We start from the raw sequence: 22540 nt of genomic DNA on the forward strand, positions 1-22540 counted from the left end.
GTGCATCTGTTTATCTTACTTTTAATCTATTTGTGTATTTATATTTAGAGTCGTTTTCTTGTACACAACATATAGTAGGGTCTTGCTTTTCTTGTCCAATCTATCTCTTTTAAATTACCTTTAATGTAATTATCAGTATGTTGAGCTTACATCTACTATTTTGCTGTTTGTGTTTTATTTGTCCCCTCTGTTTTTTACACCTCTTTTCCTGATTTGTTTTAGACAAATTGAGTGTTTTCTTTTTTTTAAGGTTTTATTTATTCATTTGAGAGAGAGAGAAAGCATGAGTGGAGGGGAGAGGCAGTGGAAGAGGGAGAAGCAGACTCCCCACTGAGCAGGGAACCCGACACGGGGCTCCATCTCAGGACCCTGGGATCATGACCTGAGCTGAAGGCAGACACTTAACCATCTGAGCCACCCAGGCGCCCTGTGTACTTTCTATAATTTCACATTTTCTCCACGGTTAGCTTATTGATTGATTACACTTATTTTGTTGTTGTTGTTGTTAACGGTTGTGCTAAGGCTTAAAATATACAGCTTTAATGCATCACTACCTTCAAATAGTACTATTGTTTTGCATATAGTGAAAGAACCTATAATAACGTATTTACATATCCCCCTCCCTACCCTTTGTACTCTTGTAGTGAATTGAGTTCTGTGTAAGTTATAAACCTCGTAATAACTTGTTATGCTTTCTGCTTGAAACAGTTGCTTATCTTTTAAATAGATTGAAAAATGAGGGGAAAAAATTACATCCTTGATTCATATAATAATTGGCTAGCCCAGAGAGTATGAGGATGACCTCACTGTTATATCTCAGGCACGACTTCCAGTGAGAATACCAGAAAGTCTCTGAGTCCCCAGCTGCCTATGGGCCTCCTTTGGGCGATAGTTTATCTTGGTTCCTGCCCTCATAGTGGACAGGGCTCAAAAAGCTCCATAGTTGGGCTTCTAAATCCTTTTTCCTTACAGATGTCACAGTCAAGGACAGCTGTGATGTGCCCTTAAGCTCTTTTTAAAGCTTATGAGGACATTGACCTTCAACACCAGAGCATTAATAATAACGATGCCTCACATTTATTGAACTCTTTCCATATGACAAACACCTTGCTGAGCTCTTGGTGTGCATTATCTCTTAAATCTCACTGCAATCTGATGTGGTAGATATTGCTATTCTTCCATTTTTACAGATGAGAAAATGAGGCAAGAAAGTTAAAGTGCCTAAAGTCATGCAGCAAGAACAACAAGGGAACCAAGATTTGTTTGGTGTCTTGGTGGTCTGACATCAGAGCCAACCCCTCTCAAGTACTCTGTTCTATGCCTCCCCCGTGACCTGCCCGAGGACATTTGCCGCCCTCCTAACACACACAGCTCCAGTGATATTATACACCTGGAGAACTGCTGGGTGTGGGGCCTCATCTCTCCCTGTTCCTTTCAACACATCAGGGCCTGTGCCTAAAGAGAATATCCACAGTTGATCCGTGTGGGTTAGTGGCAAGAGCACCGGAATGGGAATCAGGACTCTGTTCTCATTCCAGCTCCGTGGCTCACCAGTCATGCCTCTTTAGGCACATTAGTTAATGTCTCTGGGTTTGTAGTTTCTCAATACCTAAGTCAAGGGGATGGAATTAGATCATCTCAAAGGCTTCTTTAAGACCAACATCCTGTGAGTCTATGAATTAGCGACCTTGCTGATAGAGAGCTAATATTTACCTAACCTGGCAGGACATCTAAGATTTATTTGCTTTAATAATATTTATCAAAACCACAGAGCTTAGCCACTCACTTTATGCTCATATATCTTCTCTGGCTTCCTGTTTATCCCAAAGGTTATCTTTTCAAACTGCCCTTTGGGCTTATAAAATTTCCTTTGTGTTCACTACATATTATTAAGTGAACAAAAAGCAGGTTACAAAACTGTTGTATCCCATTTTATTAAAAAAACAAATGTGTGTGTCTACTTACATATATAAAATACATATACTGTGCATACAATATATACAACAAAATATATAAACATATATAATATAATTATATAAATATATAAATATAAGTGCATATATACTTATATTGATGTTTATGTAGTCTAAAAGGATGTACATCAAATGTTAGAATGACTTTTTCTGGATGGTGAAAAAACTGGTGACTTCCATTTTACATTTTCTTTATACTTTTTTGTCCTTTGTAATTTCTTTTTAAATTTTTTTTTTATTTTTAAGTAATCTGTACACCCAACATGGGGCTAGAACTCACAACCCTGAGATCAAGGGTTGCACATTCCACCAAGTGAGCCAGCCAGGTGCCCCTGTCCTCTGCAATTTCTTTCTTTTTTTTTTTTTTTTTTAAGATTTTATTTATTTATTTGTCAGAGAGAGAGAACGCGAGCACAAGCAGGGGGAGTCGCAGGCAGAGGGAGAGGGAGAAGCAGACTCCCCACGGAGTGGGCAGCCTGACCCAGGGCTCGATCCCAGGACCCCGAGATCATGACCTGAGCCAAAGGGTGATGCTTAACCAACTGAGCCAGCCAGGCGCCCCCGTCCTCTGCAATTTCTGTCTAGTGGAATTGCTTACATGTTTAATATTTATTGCTTATAAATACAAGAGCTCACAAACCAGTAAATAATGTCTCCTTTGGACTCGGAATCCCCCCCACCCCCTTTAACTTCATCTCTAGTGTCTTCTCCTGACTACATGTCTTTCTGTCTTAAGCGACAAGACAAGGGGGACAGGGTACTTGACACATGTGACAGAGTAATCGAGGAGTCCACCTTCTCTAGCCACAGCTTTTGGCTGTCCCTGCACCGCACCCACTTCCCTCACTCTCCTCTTCTCCATATGAACCAACATTTCCCCCCAAAGGCCTTCCTGCTTCCAGTTTCTCCCTCTACAATGGATCTTGAGCACTTCCAGCGTTCATTCATTCTTTCAACAGCAATTATGCATCAATCAGAATAATAATGGAATAAGTGTGTAGTTTAGAGATGAGAACTGAGGTTCGAGTCCTAGGTATACCAGGATGGTGTAAAAAGCACTTGGAAGACTATAAAGACCAGATCAGTGGGAATCGTCATTGCCCTGTACTGAGCCCCATGGGGAAATGATAACGAGGAGCCTCTGCCTTTGAGGAGTTGAGACACTGTTTGAGAGGATCAAGGGGTAAAATGCAAAGGGGGAGGAGGAGGGCAGGGAGAGATGCAGAGATAATATCCACAGACACGGAAAGAACAACTGGATCCTGCAGAGGAAGAAGGACAAGTCAAGGGGCCAAGGTGGCTGAGAACACGGTAGTACCATTTATCCATTTTTTATCAATCCACTTATTCATTCATCCCACAAATGCACATGGAGCATCTGCCGCCAGCCCAGTGCTGTCCTAGGTGCTAGAGATGAAACACCGAACAAGATAGGTAACGGCACCCCACCTACCTCATTTTGCTTACATTCTAAGGACAACAAGAGAAAAAGGAAGTAAACAAGTGCCTAAACAAGTTCATTTCCAAAGGTGATAAGTACTATAAAGAAAATAACACCAGGTAGTGTGTCAGAGAGCAACCCCGGGAGGTGACATTTGTGCTTATGTGTATCATTAGCTGACACAGAGGTCAGCGGCTGGACTGAGGAGGAAAAGGTGAATTTCGTGGTAGGGTGGCTGACTCAGAGATGTGAAAATTCACCTCCCGATGAAAGTATTTTACCTCTTCTCAAACTCTGCATCATCTCGTCCTCTGGCTCAGAAACATTCAGTGGCTTTTCATTGCCCTCTGGACAAAACCCCAGTTCTTTAGCTTGGCGTTCAAGGGACCTGCAGTCTCACCCAGCCAGCCCATCTGCCTGTCCCCGTCCTCACGTGCACCTTCCATTCTGGCCTCAACAGCCTCTTCACTGTCTCTACTGAGGCCGGGTCCCTTTGCATTTCCCTACTTGGGTCCTAGGGAAGTCTCCTGAATCCTCTAGTCCACAACTGTCCGATTCTTCTTGGGGCTTAGGCCTTTTCTCCGTCTGTCTGACCTCTTACATTGTGTAAGTGTCTTCTAAGCAAGGGAGGGTCCAACTCTCCAATAAGAATTCAGTCTCCTGGAGGGAGGGCCTGGCCCCTTCATGATCTTTTCTCTGTTGGATTTGCTCTGTACACCTGCCCAGAAACACATGAAGCAGCTTTACAGATCAATTACCTTGCCTAAAATTTGGAGGGAAAGACAGAACAAAAAGAATCCAGAAAACCAAAGAGTTTCTCACCCAAATTCACAGAGCCAGGAGAGGACAGAATTCACCATGGTCAAGTGTTCGAAGCAATCAACAGAGAATCCTTCAGTTTGCTAGAGGAATTAGAAGTCAGAGTGAAATCCATCTACCTTGCACATCTGGGGATGAACCTACTTGCACTGCATGCCCCGAGCCAGAGAGTTCTAGAATTCCTCCCATCCCTCAGTCCACAAGAGGGGCAGAGGCCTGGGTTCTGGGACAGACTAATCCACAACCTCTCTCTCCAAGTCTTCTTACCTCGCTCTTCTCGATTTTCTCATAATTTCCTCCTTTTAACCGGGGAGGACGGGGCACCTCAGTTTACCCATCTGAGATACAGGATGATGGGGGATCCGCTGTTCCCTGCCCTTCCCTCCTCCCCTTCGGCAGGATTTGATATTGACGTTCAACTTCGGGTGCTCTGAGGCCAGGATGTCAGGGCTGGGGGAGGTTAGGAGAGGAACACGTGATTCTCATGATGGGTGTTCGGGATAAAAGCCCGTACCGTGAACACGTGTTCATGGTGACACTCCTCTGCCATGTCTTTCATCTGGGGAATCTCAAAGCTCTGGACAAATGGTGATTAATTTTCACAGCAGCTCCACAGTGGGGTGCAGTGCTGCCTGCTGGAGGCGCCAGAGGGGCATTTTCCCAGCACCCCTCCCCCAACCCCTGCTGCTCCCTCCCAGCTGCCGCCCCCTTCCCCTCCAAGTGGACAATGCCAGGTGGATAGGCTATCTCCGTCTCAGACTCCTTCGCAGGACTTCTCTGCCTAGAAGGCTGCAGGGGTAGATGGAGACTCCCAACTACCCTCCGGCCCCCACCCCTACCCTGCTTTCCCAGAGGATGACTAAGAGTGAACCAGGGCAGGAGTGGGAGCATTTCCTGCTTCCACTGGCAGGCTGGGGCCAAACAACTAGTTAGTTGACTCAGCAGGAACCACAGGGCTCCAAAAATACAACTGCCTCTGCCCAGTTCCACCTCGGGCTCCTTTGGCCCTTTGGACACACTCACCTGCTGCTCCTCCCCCTCCTTCCTAGTCCAGAGGAGCTACTGAAATGAGGTTTGCCTTACTTCTGATTATAGAAGAGCTATAAGCTCATCGCAGAACATCTGGAAAATATGGAAAGATATGAAGGAGAAAAGTATTTTATTAATTCCACGATTCCACCACTCCCCAAATAACCACTTTTGAAATCTTGTTTTATTTCCTTTCTATTTTTTCTGCATTTGGGGGTTTTTATTTACAGATTAATACATAATCATGGCAATTTTTTAATTTATATTATAAGATGATTTATTCTCTATTTCTTTATATGTATAAAATAAGGGCAGAAGGTTATAAAGGGAAAAAGTCAAAGTCCAGCCCAGCTCTCTATTCCCACACAAGAGGAAACCACTGGTAAGAGTTTTCTTGCATATCCTTCCAGAAATTGCCTATTGCATGTACAAGCATGCATATGCATACTCATTTCAAATGGCTGAGGTCATACTGTATAAATAATTTGGCCTTTTCTTCACTTCACATGAATACATGGCCATCTTCTATTCTGTTAAAAATTTTGGTTAAGCCACATTTTTATTGACTTCTTAACATTTTCTCTTATTGGTATGCCATAGTTTATTTAACCTTTTCCCTACTGTTGGATATTTACTCAGGTGAGGGGCAGGAAGAGGGAAGCAAATGAAACTCGAGTATTGGGAGAAGGAAGCCCCTGGGATAGACTGAGGCTTCTACTGTGTCCCAACCACTGTTTCTGTTTTCCCAGGCACTTGGGGTGAGAGTTTAGCTACTATCCCCATGCTGCAGATGAGGAACCTGAGGGTCAGGGAGGTCAAGGAAGAATCTGCTTGTAGGTAAGACAGCCGCGGCTTGAAGCAAGATTTGTCAACTCCAAAGCCCGTGGTGGTTCTATTTCGCCAAGATGCTTTTGACAAGTCCCAGGGTTTAAGGTTTCCCACTGCTGGGTGTGGGGAAGGGACAAGCCCTTCATTCATTCATTCCAATAATACTGCTGTGCCAGACATGAGGGATTCAGGGGGAAAATGTCCAGTGCTTGTCCTCTAGAAGTTGACATTTGCATGGGAGGTTGACCTGCAAACCAACTATCATAACCTGGCGTGGGTGCCATGGGGACCACACTCGAGGCTCTTCTCAAAGGTCAAAGAAGCCTTCTGGGGGAGGAGACCCCATCCTGAGTCAGTTCTCTGGCAGCAGTCAGGAAGTACCAGTGAGGCCTGAGCTGCCTCTCCTCCTCTCCTTCCCAGGTCCCATGGTAGGGCAGTCACTGGAGACCTGGCTTGGCTCCGCCCTGACCTGGCTTTTGCCCTGAGCTTACTGCCTGGCCTGCCAGGCCCCCGTGGAAGTAGGGTGGATGGTGGGGCCCTCATTTCTGAGAAAAATTTCCAAACGATGTTTCTGGTTTGTTTTCTAGAAGTTCAAGAAATGTTTATCATATGCTGGGGAAGAGTGGGTAGCACAGGAGGATTGGTTAAATGTTTGAGCTCTGGATGGACAGGTCTGGATTGGAGTCCTGCTTCCACCATTTGCTCTGGAACTGCTGGAAAATCACTGATATCAGTCAGAGCTCTTGGTAACAAGACACAGAAACAGACCCTGACTGTCTTAAACAAAGAAGGGTATCAAATACAATGCCGTCGGCAGGGGGTCAAGAGGGGGTAGTCTCAGGAAAGGAGCAGAAGTGAAGGCAGCTCTCCAGGCTCAGAGTGGTAGGAGACACAAAACTGTTCCTTGGCCAGGAAGTGTCTAGTCAGGATGTTGATGCCACTGCAGCCAGATATCACAGCAAATGGAGTTCTAACGCTCCAGCATGCAGGGGTCCAAGGCCCAGGCCTCAGGCAGGAGCATCTACCCATCGTCGGCTTGAGGTGGGAGGATTTGCTCTTGGACCTCAGGGATAGGAGGGGGTGGGGGGTGCTTCCTTCCTTCAGGCCCACACATGAGGGCAAGTCTTGCACGCTAGCCAGGGGGCTTTGGATCCAGGACAGCCAAAAACTCAATGTCTAGGACATGCCCTAATATCTCAGAGGCTTTGTAAAATAGAGACATTAGTAATGTCCACTTCACAGGATTGCTCTGAGGATTTTTTTTTTTTTTTTAAGCAAGTAAAGTGCTTAGCACTGTGCCCGGCACCCAGTATATGCTCAGTAAGTGCTAGTTTACTATTGTTGTAATTATTGTTATATTACTATTATCATCCACTTTCTCTCTTTTAAAGTGAAGTATGGCTAGTTTCTACTATAAAGTAATATATGCCATAAATACTGGAAAATTGAAAGAAGAAAAATCACCTACCACCCACAGAAAACCACTATCAACATCTGCGTGTTTCCTGTCGGTCTGTTTTGTATGCATTGGTTTGGGTTCTTTCATTCTTTCTTCCTTTTTTTTCTTTCAAATAGCTGTGATTGTCCTGTGTACAGTCTTGCCTTCTACCTTATAACATATGCATTTCCTTATGTTATTAAACACTTTTCATAATCGTTATTCTTAAGAACAGCAAAATATCCTGTGGAGTAGATAGAATTATTCCCCAAATGTTGCTTCCACTTATCCAGGAAGCGGGAGAGGACAGGGAGTGGTATGCATTTATAAATGGAGTGCTTTTTCACAAACTATTTCTGATTCTGGAACGCTTCTTTGGAATACTAATTGAGGCTTAACTGACATCAATTAAGCACTTTGTTCCAAGAAACTTTTAGGAGTCTGTCTCTTAAAATTCCCACAATTCTGAGGCAGGTCAGGGGGGCATGACCTTCCTGGATGCATACCAGCTCATTGTGTTTTGATGGGACATTTTCACTGCCACCAAGAGTATGAGTCCCACAGCCCCACTGACACCCGGACAGGGTTGGCCTGCCCACTGCTTTCTCACGTTCCCAATATGCTCAACCACTGATTAGACCAGGGTGGTTAATCCTGCCTGTGAAATCACCTGCCATTAGTATAGTGGAAAGTGTCCCAACTCTGCCTCTTACCAGCTTGGGCCTTGGGGCAATTTTCTTACATCTCTCAGCCTCTTCTCCAAAATGAGGAGAACCACGTATAAATTTGCTTGGACAGTGAGTTTTTCTTCTTTCATCCCCAAGAGTTTCACATTCTCCACTTCTCCCATACCCACCCCCACCCTACCCCAGCCCCCACTGGCCTCCCGGCACTTGCCACTTGCGGGTGTCAGGCTGGGTTCCAGGAAGTGGCGCTGGCTTAAAACAAAACAAAACAAAACAAAACAAAACAAAACAAAACAAAACCAACCGCAACACAAGGAGGGGGCGGGGATCACGTGGTCTGGCCCCCCCACCGGGGGTGACTAAAATGCCAATGATGCTGATTATTTGGATTTCCTGGGCAGGGCCCGGCACCTGCCAGTGGTGGGGCTTTGGAAGCAGCAATAATTAATATTTTGCCGAGCGTGATTCTGATCGCCCTGCCAAGGAGGGGGTCCCACCCTGAGCTGGGAGCCCCGTGGGAACTGCCCGGGCTGCATTCCCGGGGCGGCAGTTGTGCAATGGGCACCCGCGCCCAGCCAGGGCGGCTCTGAGGGTGGGGCGGGCAGAGGATGCACCCCAACCTAGCCGGGCTCCCCTAGGCCGGAGGGGCGGAGCGCTTACCTTTACCCCCACCCCCACCCCAGTCTCGGGAGCCCAGACACCCACGTGCTCCTGAATCCATCCTGGGCCTGCCCAGGGCCCTACGCTGGGGCCTGGTGGGTCGCCTGTGTGAGAGTGAAGACACCAGAACGGTTATCTAAGAAGGGCAAAGGGAAACGGAAGACGCGTCTTCCCCCTCCTGTCCTGCCAAAGCACCATCAGAACTCCAAGACGCAGGGGGCTCAGAGGGCAGCTTGTCCAACTCTCTCGTTTCATGCGGGAGAAAACTGAGGCCCAGGAAGAAGTCAATTGCTCTTGAGGAGAGTGGCTGGAGCTTTTGGAAGCATTATCCTTGACATTGTTTATTGGATGTGCCGTCAGTGACTCAGAAAATCTCTCCCACCCCCAAAGCCTCCTCCTCCGCGCCGCACCTGAAATTCCACTTCACTTCCTTTACTTTAAGGCTTTGGTGCCAATTAAAAGTTCAGCTTCCCCTGGCGGGGATCACTTCCCATGTCAGTAAGAAGTCGTTTCTGTTCCTTTTTCCGAGAGCAGGTGCAAGGGAGGGAGGGAAGGAGGACGCAAAACTTCATCGTGGTGGGAGGAGTCCACGTGTGCCTTCCCAACTATGGTATTTGTGTATTTGTCAGTTTTCGGTGCCCCAGCAGGGGCAGTCGCCAGTCACTCCCACAATACTGTGAGGTGGGAGAACCCCGACCTGTCATTCCCACTCATCATATAAAGAGATGGAGGCTCTGCAAAGTTTAGTAACTTGCCCAAAGACACACAGCTAGGAAGTGGCCAGGTGGGGTTGACATCATGGCACTCAGCTGCTCCCCACAGCCCAGTACAAGATGTGATGTTGGGATTTCCTCTTCATTCATTCATTCATCCATTCATTCATCAAACCTCCAGGAAGTATGCTGGGGCTCTGGGGATGCAAACAAACAGGGCAGGGAATAGTATGAAAAGAGTGGAGCACTTGCTTTGAGTACAGAAACATAAGGGGGGGGGGTACCAAAAAATTCAAGGACCAACATAAATAATATTTTAATGCAATATTTTAAAAAATCAAATCAGCAAACTAGGGCCAATAGGCCTGCAGCCTATTTTTATAAATAATTAAGACTGGGGGCCTGGGTGGCTCAGTTGGTTAGGCGACTGCCTTCGGCTCAGGTCATGATCCTGGAGTCCAGGGATCGAGTCCCGCATCGGGCTCCTTGCTCGGCAGGGAGTCTGCTTCTCCCTCTGACCCACTTCCCTCTCATGCTCTCTATCTCTCATTCTCTCTCTCTCACATAAATAAAATCTTAAAAAAAAAAAAAAGACTAAATCCCAGTCCCTGTTTTGTCCGGGGAGACAGGCCCACATGGAATCTTTATTTAATTCCCCAGGAATGTCCTCAGACAGTGAGCAGGGGATGCAGGAGTGTTCGAGGCAGGGAAGGAAATGTGCAGAAATCCAGATGTAGGACACCGCCAGGTATATTGGGGGAAATTGCAACAAGCTTGTTGGTGTAAGAGAGACAGGGTCAGGAGCCAGGGGAAGGAGTGGTGAGTGACCAGGTCTCAGAGATTAGGGAGAGGGGAAGGAGCGATTCTCCCACTGCGCTGAGAATGTGCCCTGAAGATCTCAGACTTTACACCACAGACCTGGCCCCTGTCCTCAGGCTGACCCTGAAACTGAGGGGATCAGAACCAAACCAGAGAGGGCAGGTCTTCTCTCAGAAATATGCTTAAAACCACAGTGAATGTATTTGACTGGTTGTCCCCAGATGTACCTGGGGTATTTGTCCCCCATCCCAGTGCTCTGTGGCTTTATCTGAGACTGGACGTCTCCTGAGAGTGGAAGCTGCCCACAGGCTGCTACTGCCTTGGGTGAGCTGCCAGAAGCCAGGAAAACCCTGGAAGGATGGAAGCTGTTGAGGAATCCTCCTCACTTGCTGAGAATACTATAAATGCAGATTTAAAAATATTCCCTGTAAATCACCCAGAAGAAAGCTTGGCATAAAATAAACACTCAAAAAAACAGGTGGCTATTATTCCTACTTTATGTTTATTATAAAAGTATTTTTAATAATTTTTTAAAGATTTTAAAGATTTTTTTAAAGATTTTTATTTTTTATTTGAGAGAGAGAGAGACAGAGTACAAGCAGGGGGAGCGGCAGGCAGAGGGAGAAGCAGGCTCCCCGCTCAACAGGGAACCCGATGCGGGGCTCTATCCTAGGACCCGGTAATCACGACCTGAGCCGAAGGCAGATGCTTAGCCGTCTGAGTCACCCAGATGCCCCAGTTTTTAATAATTTTTTTTAAAGTTATGATTTGCAAGACCCATTTTTAAAAATATTTTCTTATAGGGTGCCTGAGTGGCTCAGTTGGTTAAGCGACTGCCTTCGGCTCAGGTCATGATCCTGGAGTCCTGGAATCGAGTCCCACATCGGGCTCCCTGCTCAGCGGGGGGTCTGCTCTTCCCTCTGATCCTCTTTCCTCTCGTGCTCTCTATCTCTCATTCTCTCTCTCTCTCAGATAAATAAATAAAATCTTTAAAAAAAATAAAAATATTCTATTATAAGTAGGCTCTACACCTAACATGGGGTTTGAACTCACCACCCTGAGATTAAGAGTTGCGTGCTCTACCAACTGAGCCAGCCAGGCACCCCTGAAAGGCCCATGTTTGACTTCCCCTGTATGTTTGGGTCAATTGTTGATGGTTGCAGAAGTACTCGCTAGAGCAGGCTGTCCACTAATAGCTGAGAGGATACAGTGTCTCCGAGGGATTCGAGTTCTGGGGGAGTTTTCATCCAGGAGGACTTCCTGGAAAGGGGAGGGCAGCGAGGCCAGAGTTCTAGAGAAACTGATGAGAAGATGGATAGAAGCATTCTGAATGACATGGTATCCGAAAGATGGAACAATTTTGCTTACCTTTTAACGATGTTAATGTATGTGGTATTTAATGATCTCACATACATAAAATGGTTGACACAGTGAATGGTGTGATGAAGGAGGGGTGGGGAAAGGGGAAGAGAAAGAGACAAAAGGGCTGAGAAGCAGGAGACCTTGGTTCTAGGCACAGCTGTGGAGACCCTGTGGAGACATCAGTTCTCTTCTTGACACTTCAGATTTCTTTTCTTTAAAATGGATTATTCAGAGTCTCTGGTTATAATATACACAAAATAATAACAACTATTGTTTCTTTTTTTTTTTTTAAAGATTTTATTTATTTATTCATGAGAAACAGAGAGAGAGAGAGGCAGAGGGAGAAGCAGACTCCCCGCGGAGCAGGGAGTCTGATGTGGGACTCGATCCCAGGACCCCGGGATCATGACCCAAGCCAAAGGCAGACGCTTAACCGACTGAGCCACCCAGGCATCCCAATAGCTATTGTTTCTTACCACCTACCCTATGCCAATCTCTCTTCAAAGTGATAACCATGTAACATCTCATTTGAATTTCACAACAACCCGCTTAGTTGTCTCCATTATTATTCCCATTACTTTGGTAAGGAAATAGAGGTTCAGAGAAGTAAAGTAACCTGTCCAAATGGCAGCTCTAGTAAGTTGGGTCTCTGACCCAGGGAAGTCAGAGCGATGCTGCCTCCCGGGGGCTGTCCCACCCCTACAGAGAAGCATTTTCCCACAGGGCTGGGATCTGGGCTGGCGGTGGCCCCCTGGAGATACCAATGTTGCAGGAGCTCTCCTTCCTGGTTTCGCTGCCCAGTTTCTGTGGCAGGACCAGCCCATAACTTGAACATCTCTCTACCCACCCACACCCCCACCTCAGCACAGTGACTTTCCCCAAATGCTGTGTCACACAACAGACAACATTCAGGGAAAAGCTCTGTGGTTGAATCACAGTGACCACTTCCTGTTCCATTCAGGGTCCCCTATTCTCCAGAGCCCTCTCTCTGCCATACCCTGTTTAGTAATAAGAGCCATGATATTTATGACGCCCCAGGCTGCTAGAAAGGCTTAGTCACCCCTTCTTATACCCTCATCCTAACAGGCTGAGGGGCACCAACTCTCAACGTCAGCCCTATTCCACAGCCCTACTATGGAGAGCCTGGTGGGAGAGCCTGGTTGTCCTGCGGTTGTGTAAGGAGGTGAAGGGATGATCCCCATCCCTCCAGACTGGTGATGTAAGGCTGATGGGGACAGGTGGGCGGATGTTCAAGCTTCAGCCATGAAGTAAAGGAGTAGTCACTGACTCTGTGGGCGCTGTGTGGGCACCCGCTCAGGAGTATTGCTGTCTCCTTGTACATGGGTCAGGACACCGAGTAAGACAAATATAGATGGGGTTGTGTATCTTGGGGGAAACCCCAATTCTCTCCCAGTTGCTCAAAAAGGGCTTCCTGGAGGCTGACAAACTTCAGCAAAGTTGAGTGTGAGAGTGGAGGAAGTCATCAGATATTTGAAAGCTATCTGAGAAGGAGACTTCCTTTGAGTCAACGCAGAATCTAAGTCGATGGAGCACATTCAAGATCTTTAGGGGCCTTCAACCTCTAAAGATTATGATATCTCCTGCCCACCCTTATCCCCATAGGTAATACAAAATAAAACCATGTAAATCCTAAAAACAAGTATAAGGAAGTCTAGTAACGTGCTGATTTTTCCATTGATGACCACTTCAGTGCTTTTTTTTAACTTTATCAATTATCAATGTTCTTTGAAAAAAAATTTTTTTTCAGTGGCCTCCACTTTGCTGATTCTATAAGCTGTATGTGGTGTGTCTGTTGGATAATCCTGCATTGGGGACAGTGGATGGTTGTCAGAGGGCCACATGTGTCAGCTAATAAAGGGAAGATCTTTCCAGCCCTTTGTGTTGGGTGACCAGTCCAGATGTAGGCTGCCCCAGGGAGGGAGTACTTGTTCACTGATGTGTTTCACCCCCACCAAGGCCAGAAGACCCATTTTATAGGATGTGTGGGAGGGGAAGTCTGGAATGGAGATGGGTCACTCTCTAAAGTCCCTTCCCACCCAATGGTGGTAGGGTGGGAATTCCAAGCACTTTGGAAAGAGGTTGTTCATGAGGCTTACTCCAGGCTAGAGGTCACCAGCTGTGGGAGTGGGCTTCTGGGTTCCTGTTGGGGACTTTGAGGAGAAGAATCTCCCTTTCCACTGGGAAGGCAAGCTTAGCCCTGCCTTGGAAACCTTAGACCAGCCCTGTATGTAACTACGTCTGGAAAACCAGCCGTTGCCACAAGATGGCACCAGTGGTGGATGGGTCAGGACCCAAATGGGTGGGACCAAGGAGCATCTGGGCCACAAATCCAAGAACTCTGTGTTCAGTCCTGTTTACACATAAGCTCCCTTCTGCTCTACTATGAGCTCTTGAAAATCACAGCTGCCGTATTTGTCTTTGAATCCCTGGTGCCCACCCTCCGTTGACTTACCTGAATGAATAGTGTCAGGAAAAATGGGATGGCATATTTCCTTTAGGCAATACATAAATACATATTCTATAGACAATAAATAAAATACCTTTGATTGCTTAGTAACTTCCCAAAAGGATACACAGTTAACTGGTCATCATGTCTGCCTCTGGAAAGAGAGACCAAGGGACTAGGGTCTGGGGGTGGGGTGGGAAGGAAATTATTGGTCACTTAATATCAGTTTTAACCATGTGTATTTATTAATTACATAAACTTTCAGCAACCACAGTGGGTATTTGAGAGGTATTAGATGTGAGTGCATGACACTCCTTGGAAGAGACTCTCGACCTTTTAATCTACTTTAGTGACTTTTAATTTACATTTTCACAACACTGAAATGTTTTCCAGGATGGCACTCATTAAACACATCAAGTTAAAAGCAGGCTTGTGATAAGGGCAGCCAAGCACGCTTTCCCCAAGAGAGGAGTCAGAAAAGCGATTGTTTCATTTTGGGTAATCAAGCGACAGTCACAAATATGACGAGGAGTGATTGGCAAAAGATTACTATGTATTCATATTTTTTAAAGAAAATGAATCCAAATGCTTCATAAAATCAGCTATTGCAGACAAGCTATAGACCTCGAGGCTGGGCAGGTAATCAGAGAGAGTAAATCAATGGACCCAGCTAACTTCTAAATTCCCAGAAGTTTTTCTTAAAATCTTCAGAATAGACTTCATGGACGTTTGCAACCATCCCTGGAAAAACGAAAATTTCTACTTCAAGGTCCAATACCTGGAACCAGATCCTTTCCTTAGCCTCTCTCGGACTCCACAGCAAAATCCCAATTTCCTTCTGTCATCTGTGTTAACACCAGGGTGTTTGTCCTCGGGGCATCACTCAGACTCTCTGGACCTCAATTTCCTCAATAGCCAAATGGAAATTAAAATTCCTACACTTCGTTCTGCATCCTGATTGTAATGCTAGTTACATGAATCTATACGTACTAAAATGCATGGAACATACATCAGAAGGAAAGAAATCAATTCTACTGTATAATAATTTTATTTTATTATTTTTTTAAAGATTTTATTTATTTATTTGACAGAGAGAGACACAGCGAGAGAGGGAACATAAGCAGGGGGATTGTGAGAGGGAGAAGCAGGCTTCCCGTGGAGCAGAGAGCCCGATGCGGGGCTCCTTACATATCCTTTTTTACCTGTTTATTTTCTGTGGCATCCAGTACAAGGCTTAGCCCACAGACATTCACCAAGCTGAATATTTGTGGAATGAATGAATACGAGAAAGAGCAGAATGCTGATCCCAGGCAGGCACTCAATAATTGTTCGATTCTGTCACCCTCTCTTTAGTCATTTTGGATAGTAGGAGGTCTTCAGAATATATTAGCGGCTTGCTCAGTTCTCTGCCACTTGGACAATGTTTGACCTAAGGGGAGAGAAGAGGAAAGCTGCTGGCCGGGAGAGTGACCTGGCTGGTTCCTTGTAGCCATGGATACATTTGATAGTGACGGGGTGCCTTCTCCACGCCAAGCACTGTGCTAAGTGGTGTGGAGACTGAGTCCATTCAGATACATCCCTCCCAGGTCGACTTGCACAATGGAAACTGAGCATTTATCTCAATGCCCTGGGTTACCGCATGCGGGGCGGGGGGGGGGGGGGCAGAGGGGGCGGGGATCACCCAGCTTCTGGTATTTATAGAAGCCCCAGCTTATTTCAAATGACCCACTGGATGCTAGAGTGAAGGAGGCTAAGCAGGAAAGCAGCTGGGTGGCAGAGCCTGTGAGTGAGCATGGTCCCTGGGCCTTGACCCACCAGGTCCCCCAGCCCTCATCGGGTCTGGAGGGACTGATGTACTCTAAGGCATAACAAGAGTGGGAATGAGGTGAAGGTATTCATTTATAAGGCGATTCCTGGAGTGCAACAGCAGCAGTATTGTTCCCTCTCCTGCGGATGAGGCAAGCCAAAGCTACTATAGAAGCTGAGGGTTGCTCTGACCACAGAAAGAGCACAGAGAGAACTGGCAATTCTTTATGGGGGAAGCAAGTGGTGTTGTAGAAAGAGGGTGGCCTATGAGTGTGAAGGAATTGGTTTGAAATCGTGGCTCCGGCCCTTATTTAACTGTGTGACCTTGAGCAAGTCTTTGTATCAGTTTCCCGGTAAATAAAGTGGGCACAATAACACCTAACTCATACTGTTTTGTTTTTTTAAAGATTTTATTTATTTATTTGACAGAGAGAGAGAGACAGTGAGAGAGGGAACCCAAGCAGGGGGAGTGGGAGAGGGAGAAGCAGGCTTCCCGCTGAGCAGGGAGCCCGATGCGGGGCTCCATCCCAGGACCCTGGGATCATGACCTGAGCCAAAGGCAGATGCTTAACGACTGAGCCACCCAGGCGCCCCCTCATACTGTGTTAAAGTATAAGTGAGATAATGTATGAGAAGATCCAGGCACAAACTAGATATAACAAATTGGTCACTTCCTTTTAATTATTTTTTATAGATAACTTTCATTTGCAAAGGTAACATATGCTAACGATTGAATATTGAAAATACCCTATAAGCTAAAAGATAAAACACTAAAACCTCCCATAATCCCATCATCCAAAGGGTGCTATTTGTAGCATTTTAGTAATTGTCCTTCCAGGCTTTGTATGCTTTTTAAAAACAAAACAAAACAAACAAACAAAAAAGATGGGATCCCACTCTCATGCCATCTTACAACCCACTCTTCAATTATGAGTGTGTACTAACATCTCATGTCTTAAAATGGTCTTCGACATTTAAAAAAAAATGTCTGGCATAGTGTCCTACTACATAGCCATACCATCATTTATTTAACCAATTCCATATTGCTGAGTATTTGCACCAAGATAAATGATGCTAAAATGAACATCTTAGCAGCTGAATATCTTTTATGTGTCCCCTATGATGAGTTTCCTAAAGGAGAGTTCTTGGTAGAAACTAACAAAGAGCCTTCCAAGAGCTTGATGTCCGGTTGTGTTCCCATCTACCAAGTCCAGTAGGGCCTGTTTTCTTGATCACTGGTGAACCCTTGCGTTCTCTCCAGCAGCAGTAGCCTATTTTCTCTTCTCCACTCTAGAGATATTCCTGTCCAAATATATAAATTTGGTTTCCCGGCCTTGCAAGGCCTCCTCTGCCCTGTGTAGTTGTGGAGGCACAAGTTCTGATTATTGTCTCCTATCAATTTTCCAAGCCAGCCACCAAATCTTTCTCACAGAGGACCCATGACAATTAGAAGACTGCTTATCTGCTATTGGCTACATTTCCCAAATCTCATCAGCCTTGTTCACCAATCTCATCTAGGGAGAGTTCTTTCTTTTGAAAAGATTTCCAGATAGCTAATAGCACTCATTTCCTGTTGGCACTCCTAGTTTCCACTTCTGAGAGTAAAGCTCTGGCTTTGTCTCTAAAGGCGGGGGTGGGGAGGAGGGCACTTCATCAAAGCTGAAAGTAGCAAATTTGGTTCCTGGGACAATCAGCAGGGAATGAAGCCTCAGATCAATGGAAGGGCACCCATGGGGTAAAGGGGTATGGGGAAATCAGAGCTCCCTGTTCACACATGCACGAGTTCCTTGACTCATTGGCCCCACATCAATCCAACCCGTTTCTATCATCACATTGACTTCTCTGACTCTCCTGCTTCCTTCTTTCCCTTACAAGGACCCTTGTGATTACATTGCGCCCACCCGGAAAATCCAGGATAATCTCCCCAACTCAAAATCCTTAATTTAATCACACAAGCAAAGTCCTTTTTGCCATGTAAGGTCACATAAACATAGGTTCTGAGGATTAGGACTTGGACATATTTGGGGGTCATTATTCTATTCACCTCACCTGACCTGAGTTTTCTCATCTTCAAACCGTGAATCTTTAACAAAATATTCTCCAGGGTCCCTTCCAGGTTTGGCTGGTGGGACTATATCGAAACGTGAAATGTAGGGGGACTTACATGTAGGAAGTGCACTGAATTTCTTTGGGTTTCACTATTTCTTCCTCTAGGACTCCACCCTCTTCCCTGAATGCTGCTGATGTCATTTCTGCTTATGCTTCTATCGACTGAACAAGCCCACATAGTTTGCTTACCATGTGCCAGTCTGTTCTACGCACATTGCAACTACGAAACCATTCAAACTTCATAACAATCCCATGAATGAAATGGACTGATAATCCCCATTTTATATTATTTTATAGAGGCACAGAGAGGTTAAGTCACTCGGGTAAGGACACAGAGTGGCAGGGCTAAAGTCTGACTGCAGACTCTGGCCTCTCCTCAAAGCCCTTGACACACAATCAGGTAGCCATCGTTTAAGTTTTGTAGACTGTGAGCAACTCAAGAGCAGGGAATGAATTCTGTGTCTAATTCTGTGAATCCCAGCTCTAATAGCCTGGCGCACAAATGAACAAAAAATGAAGGAAGGAAGGAATGAAGGAACGAAGGAAGGACCAAAAGAAGGAAGGAATATGGGCATTACTACTTATCTACCTGAGAGTCTCTTACAGATCAGAGCCGTGGTTGCAGAACATGCTAATAAACATTTATGGGTCACTTCAAAAGAGCTTGATCCTCACCCAGCACCAGGAGCTAGGTACTATTATTATCCTCATTTTACAGACAAGTTAAATGCAGCAGAAAGAGGATCAGCAACTTGCCCAAGGTCAGGAATTGGATTTGAGTTGAGATAAAGCTGCTTGACGTCCATGTTTGCATCATGAATGTCAGCATGAACTCCCTGAGGCTTGCATTTTTAAAGTTAGGACCGGGGCACCTGGGTGGTTCATTCTGTTGAGAGTCCAGCTCTTGATCTCAGCTCAGGTCTTGATCTCAGCCTCACGTTGGCCTCCATACTGGGCACGGATCCTACTGGAAAAAAAAAGAAAAAGAAAGCAAGAGAAAGAAAGAAAGAAAGAAAGAAAGAAAGAAAGAAAGAAAGAAAGAAAGAAAGAAAGAAAGAAAGAAAGAAAGAAAGAAAAAGAAAGAAAGGGTGAGCCAAATATGACTCTGGACAACCAAAGAGAAGAAAGGACCCAAAGGAACATTTTACTGGGCAACTACTATATGCCAGGCCCTGATACCAGGTGCTTTACAGAATATCTTCCATTTAGTCCTCAGAACAGCCTGATTGTCCCATTTCACAGATGAGGAAACTGAGGTTTAGAGAGATTAAGGGAACTTCCTAAAGTCCAGGGGTAGAGTCAGGATTCAAACCAGGTCTAACTCCCGAATCCATCATCTTTCCACCATTACGAGGCTACTGGGCCTCAGTTCTCCCATCTGTAGAATGGAGTGGGGTAGGATGCACTCTGAGCTCCAGTTCAGCTTTATTGTGTGCTTATTGCATGCCAGGCACTGTGCTGAGAACTTCACATACACTTTATAATGTCATCCTTACGACACCCTTTGAGGTGCTACTAATATTGTTTCCACTTTAAAAGTGAAGATAGTGGGGCTCAGACATAGAGACATTGTGCAAGGTTAGCTACCACGAGGCACAGCCTGAGTTTTAACTAAAGCTTGTTTGATTCTTAAGTCAAACCCTTACCCATACCCGACACTGCCCCCGGAGGTCTCAGCCCACCTTCAGAGTAGGACATTCCTGTGTTCCTACAGAATCCGAAAAAGGCTGGAATAGACGTGGGATGAGTTTCTCAAAGCGTGGGCCCTCTTCCTTTGGGTCTCAAAGAATCACTTCAGTGAAGTTCTGTTAGAGTCAAAAGGTGACATCCTTCCACGGACAGTTGGCCAAGGCTGAGTCCAGCCCTGACACCTCAAGGGCTTGGCCATGTGCCCCGATCTTGTTGTCAAGGCAGCCCTAGATCGCTCTGTGGTTCTGGAGCTCTTCTCCCTCTTGCTTCCTTGTCTCTTCACCTTCTCAAGAGAACACTTGAGAAACAGCTCCAACTGGCCCACTTGCCAGTGATTGAAGGAGATGCAGGAACTTCAAGACCCCAAACTAGAAAGAACTATCTTCTCTAAACACCTTGAGGCAGAAGCTCATTCACAGCTGTCCTCCAGAGCCTTCCAAGGTGCCTGGAACAAGGAGGTCGTTGGTAAATGTTGAATGAACTGACTAATTATGGAGAGAGGGGTCCTAAAACAGTTGACTTTGGAAAAGTAGGGTAAAGCAATACCGGAATAAAAGTACATGTGTGCGTAAGTGTGTGTGCCCCAGAAAAGAGGCTCAACTGCCCCTGTGATGGGTCAGCCTGTGTGTCTCCACTTCTCTCCACATCTTGTGAGCTGGAGTTGTCAATGTGGATGGTTCCTGCCCACTCCGGGTTTCTGGCCTGAAGAGTCTCTCTCTCTCTCTCTCTCTGTCTCTCTCTCTCAGTGGTGTGGAAATACACATAATACAAATGTTACCATCTTAAGCATTTTTAAACGTACAGTTTGGTAGTGTTAACTATACCCAATAAATGGTCACTGGGTAATTGCGCTTGCTCTGTTTTATTGTTTCCTACATGTTTCAGTCTCTTGGTTTAAGAGCAATTTTGGCTTTAAGATGCACCGTCAATTATAAGTACTTCTTGACTGCCCTCTAGTGGGAAACATGAAAAAGTGAAACCCCAAACAGCTCCTCTTTCCTGCAGGAATGAGTGGTCCCTTTCTGTTTTTTGTTTTGTTTTGTTCTGTTTTAAGCCCACAGCACCTAGTATTCCTAGGCGGAATCCCATCTAAGTACTAATCAGGCCTGACCCTGCTTAGCGTCCCAGATCAGACAAAATTGGGTGCATTCAGGATGATATGGCCATAGACTGAGTGGTCCTTTTTTCCCTAACTCATTGGACTTTACACCATCCAAAACTGTGTTGGATTCAAGTTGGCAGTTTATCCTAACCTTACAGATGAAGGTGACATGTACAGAGCTTCTCACACTATGGTGAAGAACCAGTATTTAAAAAAATTATCTGTTGCCGGAAGTGGAGCCCTGGACTTCCACTCCTGCGTGAGGCGAGCGGAGCCAGAGTCGAGACAAGAGGCCGAACTCGGGATCTGACCCAAGATGGCCGGGCTGCCCCTCAGGATTATCAAGGAAACCCAGCGTTTGAGAGCAACGCCCGTTATTTTCATGTGGTCATTGCTGGCCCCCAGGATTCCCCCTTTGAGGGAGGGACTTTTAAGCTTGAGCTATTCCTACCAGAAGAATACCCGATGGCAGCCCCGAAAGTACGTTTCATGACCAAAATTTATCATCCTAATGTAGACAAGTTGGGAAGAATGAGTTTAGATATTTTGAAAGATAAGTGGTCCCCAGCACTGCAGATCCGCACAGTTCTGCTATCGATCCAGGCTTTGTTAAGTGCTCCCAATCCAGATGATCCATTAGCAAATGATGTAGCGAAGCAGTGGAAGACCAAGGAAGCCCAAGCCATAGAAACAGCTAGAGCATGGACTAGGCTATATGCCATGAATAATATTTAAAATCGATCTGATCATCAAGTTCTCCTGTTCTCCTGTTCTGCCAAGACTTCTTCCTTTTTTGTTTGCATTTAATGGACACAGTCTTAGAAACATTACAGAATAAAAGCCCAGACATCTTCAGTCCTTTGGTGATTAAATGCACATTAGCAAACCTATGTCTTGTCCTGATTCACTGTTGTAAAGCATGAGCAGAGGCTAGAAGTACCATCCGGATTGTTGTGAAACGTTTAAAAGCAGTGGCCCTTCTCTGCTTTTATTCGTTTCCCCATCATGGTTTGAGTATAAAGCACTGTGAGTGAAGGTAGTTGTCAGGGTTAGCTGCAGGGGTGTGGGTGTTTTTCTTTATTACTTTTTTTGAGGGGGAGAGGTAGTTTTATTTTAATTTTTTGGGCTCCTTTCCCCCTTTTTATGGTGATCTAATTGCATTGGTTAAAAGCAGCTAACCAGTTCTTTAGAATATGCTCTCTAGCCAAGTCTAACTTTATTTAGACACTGTAGATGGACAAGCTTGATTGTTTGAACCAAAATGGGAACATTAAACAAACATCACAGCCCTCACTAATAACATTGTGACTTGCTGTCAAGTGTAGAATCCTTCCTTCAAGAAAAAGCTTGTGACCATTTTGTATGGCTTGTCTGGAAACTTCTGTAAATCTTATGTTTTAGTAAAATATTTTTTGTTATTCTACTTTGCCTTTGTACAGTTTATTTTACTGTGTTTATTTCATTTTCCCAATGTGACAATCGTATTTAAAAATTAAAACTGATGGAACATTCTCTTTTGGTCTTCACCATCTGACAAGTTGATCTGGCAGGAGGTGGATTTTGCCAGTTTCTTTTCCCTGATGCAAACTTGTGTTAAGA

The 22540-nt window shown here is 45.4% G+C and overlaps 1 pseudogene; it reads right to left on the reverse strand.

The window, feature by feature from the left end:
* Positions 1-20891: 20891 nt before the first annotated feature.
* On the reverse strand, positions 20892-21010 carry LOC113923954 (annotated as a pseudogene).
* Positions 21011-22540: the final 1530 nt, after the last annotated feature.

The sequence above is a fragment of the Zalophus californianus genome, chromosome 15 (assembly GCF_009762305.2).
Source record: "Zalophus californianus isolate mZalCal1 chromosome 15, mZalCal1.pri.v2, whole genome shotgun sequence".
NCBI lineage: Eukaryota > Metazoa > Chordata > Mammalia > Carnivora > Otariidae > Zalophus > Zalophus californianus.